The sequence below is a fragment of the Nipponia nippon genome, unplaced genomic scaffold (assembly GCF_047370975.1).
Source record: "Nipponia nippon isolate SJK-2023a ecotype South Korea unplaced genomic scaffold, ASM4737097v1 scaffold_2, whole genome shotgun sequence".
Lineage (NCBI taxonomy): Eukaryota > Metazoa > Chordata > Aves > Pelecaniformes > Threskiornithidae > Nipponia > Nipponia nippon.
The window spans coordinates 64,041,086-64,045,988 of record NW_028262336.1 but is presented as its reverse complement, the minus strand read 5'-3'; positions in this window follow the sequence as shown (position 1 = coordinate 64,045,988).

The following is a 4,903-nucleotide window of genomic DNA, read 5'->3' as shown; positions in this document are numbered from 1 at the left end:
AGTCCCAACTGTTTCTTTGATCGCTATTTCCTTAAAACCTCTGGAGAGAATGCAATAATACATCTGCTTTTAACAAACCTGGTAAGATGCTTTTTCGACTCAGTGTACAAAGAAAACTCAGATGGTTATTAAAGAGACTATTCTGGTGAATTTATGAAATGAGTATTTCAGATGTAACTGAAATTAAGTTTACATGCCAATTAAAATGCCTGTGGAGCAACAACCAACAATTGCAACCTGCGATTACGGTGGGAAACAAATGATGTGGCTGAAAGCTACGCAGTTCTTAGAAATCAGCTGAGTGCCGAGTTATTTTAGTGTCACCAAGTCCCCAGTGTCTGGAAACTCTTCAGTCAAGAAATAGTTTGGTGCATGGAATAGGACAGAAGATCTTCGCCATGTGGGCTATTAGAAAAGTCTCTGCGTAGTTAGAAAACAAGCCACAAAACTGTTTTAAGTTATATAAGAACTATGAATAAGTAATAGCTACAACGGCAAAACCCGTCTTTTGCGTCTTTGTGTTGGAATGCTGAGTCTTTTCCCCCTTCTGTCTCCTCCTGTATTTAAAAACCTGCGCTTTCTTTTTTGTAACATTTAATTGCCCAGCATTAAAAGTATCAATCTATTCTCGTTCGCAATTTGCGAAGCAAACGGAAAGCTTAAAAGCTGTCGAACGGCAGAAACGTCAAGGTATACCACAAGCAGCGGCCGCCCCGTACCCAGCCCTTCCCGGAGCCCCCTCCCAGCGCTCGCCCCGCCGCTCCGCGACCGCTGTCACGCCGCCGCGCCGGCAAGACCCGTCCGCGCTCCCGACGGCTCCGCGGCCGCCCTGCGCGGAGCCCCGCGCGGAGCCAGCCCTACCTACCGCGCTCCGCCCGGCGGGGGCGGGGGGGGGGGGGGGCTCCGCGCTCCGCGGAGGCGCCGCGCCGCCCCTGCGCGGCCGCGTCCCCCCCGCCGCGCGGCCGCGTCCCCCCCGCCCCGCGCCCGCGGCGGGGCTCCCCGCCCGCCGCCCCACCTGCGCTCCTCCGCCGCGCTGCCCCGCAGCCCGCGGGTCACGGCCGCCCATCCCGCGGGGCGGCGTCGGGGCTGAGCGGCGGGGGGCTTTGCCCCCGCCCGGGGTTTTCCCGCTTGGGGGGAGCGAAGGCTCCAAAAAGGCAGGCTGGTCTCTTGCCCCCGCGGTGGCGGCGGTGCAGCGAGCGCTGAGGCTGCGACGGGGGGCTCGTGGATTAAAAAGAGGAAAATCCCCTTATAAAGGAGGAGGGTCGAGCGGGGTGAGAGGACCGCGTCCGTCAGAGCTGGGGGGGAGGAAGGGGGAAAGACGTCAGAGTGCTAGGGGACGTTGGGGGGAAGTAAGGATGACTCAAGGGAGAGTGATTGTCGTGTCATGGCAGGGAAACAGGGTAAGGAAGTAAGACTGGGGTGAGAAAACAAAAGGGAAGGAGGGGGAGAAAGGAAGGAACGGGATCGTGCCAAACCAACGGGAAAGAGAAAGGAAGGAAAGAAAGAGCTGATCAAAAGAGACAGGCTGAAAGGAGGGCTGGAGGAAGGGGAGAGAGCTGGGGTAGGGAGAAGGAAGGTGAGCTCTGTGCCCTCGTTGCCCTCCCTGCCACCCTTCCTGCACCGCCCTTGGGCCTAACACTGGGCAAGCACCAAGCCAAGGCCTGGCTGTGTGGGGCTGGCCAGGACCATCTTTCCCCACAGCTCCCTTCCAAACCTGGTTGAACATGCAGCCGCGTTTCCCAGCTGCAGGGCAGCTAGTTCTTGGGGGTCTCCCTTTTTGCCATGCCTCTTATAAACCTCACCTCCGGAGCTATGGCAGTGTCAGCTTTCCCGTGAAAGGACTCTTACTCTCTGTCTCCAACTGATGCTCAACAACGAGCCTCTAAGCGCTGAGAATAAGGGTATGCGTGCAAAGAGGACCCACACGTGCCCTTGCCCCAGTTTTTACAAAGGGAAGATCAAGCTGAACTGTAGCAGTCACTGCCAGCTCTTGAGAGGCAGGAAGCATGGGCCATTGGCTCATGAAGGGTAGAAAAGTAGAACTAAAAAGCCCACAGGAGTACGGAACTGAGATTGGTAAAAGAACTAATTTAAAGCAGAAAATATAAAATCATCCTAGACTCAAGAGGAAGACGCAATGTGGAAAGATGTAAAAACAGAGAGGAGGAAGGTGGCAAATCAGCAAAGTTCAGCCCACTGCAAGGAACGACCCAAGGGCTGGCACTTTCCTGCCTGTTTGCCAACTGCCTGGCCAGCAGAGCGGCTTCGGCTGCCTGCTCATGGACTGCTGAGCATCTCACGCCAAGTAGCATGTTAGCCCCAGCCATTTATTATGTACATTATGCACGCTCATAAATTGTGTGCATAATACTGCTTTCAAGTCCCTGGGCTCGGTTGAAGAAGCCCAAATAAAGGTGGCCAAAGAATGAAAGGTTAGAAATGTTACTATATTTGTCAGCCAATCTCATGGGTTGTTGAGTGACGCTGGTGATGCAACGTTTGCTTTGGGCATCTGCAGTAAAAACCTCATCCCAGTAAAAGGCAACAGAGACACATTTTAGACACAGAGGAGCATCAAGGCGCCTTCTAAGCAGAAATCCCATCATAAGTAAACACAATATAAATAATAAGTAGAAGTCAGAGACCTTGGAAACAATATTGAGGGTGTCTCAATTAGGAATAAATAAACAAGTTCCAGCAATTAAAACGTGATAGAAAATGCTTGGATGCTAAAATGGATGTTAAATTAAATTCACAGAAAGCTGTAATTACATTTTAGTCTGTTTTTCTCCAGCTTAATACAGAGGAAGAAGTCAGGACAACACAAAGTATGGAAAATTCTGGGAAAAAGTGTTAGCCAAAGTCTGTGTTAGGCAAATACATAAAATACTAACCAATGAAAAAAAAAATCATTTCTTAGATTAAATCCCAACTTCGGTCTTCACTGAAGACTATAACAAATTCCTGTTGTCCTTAGTGGGCCTAATTAACACCTGTTTATGGCACTGGAGTGGGGAAACTATTTTTTTCATTTCTAGAAATTAATTAATTCTAAATTAATGATATTTTAATGAAATTAACTAAAATGAATCCTGAACATTTATTATTTTTTATTTCCGTAGCCTCTTTTGACAAGTTTTGTCTCTTTGATACTCAGGAATGGTTTGCAGCCTTCCACCCAATGAATCAAGGCCAAGTTTTACCTTACACATGTATCCACTCCTGCAGTTACTTAACCACAAATAAGTTAAATCATACATTCTCTCATGAGATGTTCATTTAAGCTATAGGTTCCTTGAGCTGATATGGCTTTGGGTTTTGAAGCTGCCTTCACCTGAATGTATCTGGGAAAGACCAAGACAATAATTTTAGTGAGGTGTGAACATTAGTTGATCTAATAATTTACTATCCCTCCTTTGCTCATCCACTATTACTATTTCAGGTAGTTTTCTGGTGCTTTCTCTTGGGAAAGGACCCTGCTACGCTGGGTCCCCGTGTGCATTCTGCCAGCTGCACCCCAAAAGCATCCATCAACCACAGCCGTACACAAAGCTCATTTCTCGTGATAGCTGAGGGTGTGCACAAATGAGTACCAGTAAATTTTATGGCTGTTGGAAAAGATGCACTATGGTGCCAGAGATACTAACTGCAACTGCAAGGCAGATTCCATACTAGACCTGACCACATTTCCAAAGAAAATTACTTCTGCCATCGAAACGCTTAGAACTGAGGTAATCTTTTCCAGGAAAGAGGCAGTCCATTGGCAGTTTGTGACTTCTAAACAATTATTCTTCATTCGAGCATAATTTTTTTTTTTTTTAAGAACATAGATTGAAAACATGCTGTTCAAAAAAGAAATCTTAAAACGTAGTTTTCCTATTTAAGAAAGATGGCACAGAAGCCTGCATTTACTCACCTTGAATCATGTTCAAGTTTTTCAATCCTTGGTGGTGGTTTGTGGCTGCCCATCACCATGGGCTGCCTCTGCCCCTTGTAAAAGGCTTGCTCTGAACAGTGACAGCAGTAGACTTGATAACCCCACAGTGGGGCAGTCCAAAGTTACAGGTAGGGTGGGTTGACAGAAAAGCCCTTAATGCTCTTTCATTTTAGGTTAAGTTCGCTGAATCAGTATGAAGCACTAAAGCGTAATCTGATGAATACTGGTACCTTGGTAAATAAAGTTTTGCAACTAACCCTGCATCCGCACTCCTACCTGCTGCAAGCTTCCCAGGGCTCATCCTGCACTGGGCTATCCAGCTCTCAATTTTACCTTATAGGGTTTATGAAACACCGATGAAGACCCAGGTTTTACTTTAATTAGCCACAGTGCAAACCTGGAACAAGTCAAACTAAGTTACTGAGTGCACTTGAGATTTACTCCAGTAACAGAAACTGGCTTCGAGTCCCCTTTTTTTTTTTTGTTTTTTTGTGGCAAATTTTCAAATACTAAAATGAATGTTTATTTCAGTGACAGTCAAATCCTTTGAATATTTTTGTGGGGAGTTTGTGAAGAGGCAGGATACCTATCAAGGAGCAGAAGGCTAAAGGTACAGGTCCCTACTCAGGTTGTTTCAGAACACAGTTTTTCATCCCAAATTAGATGGCTTAACTTGAGCTTTTACTTTTTAAGTCAGTCCTTGCTACCCAGCTGTATTTGGTACTCTTTCCTCCTTCACTTCTTTACACAGCTATTGAGGAATGTTTTGTGGCAGCAATGGAAGTTAGCTGTCATGTACAATAGCTGTCATTTTTAAGCAAAGATGTTACAATATTTCCAAAGATTTCTTGAGCCTGCATATAGTTATTCGAACTCCCTCTTGGTAACAGTAAAGATTTTTGCATTTTAAACCTATGTCTGTCACTGAGACTTTGCTTAGAAAAAGGTCACCCTGAATACAACTCA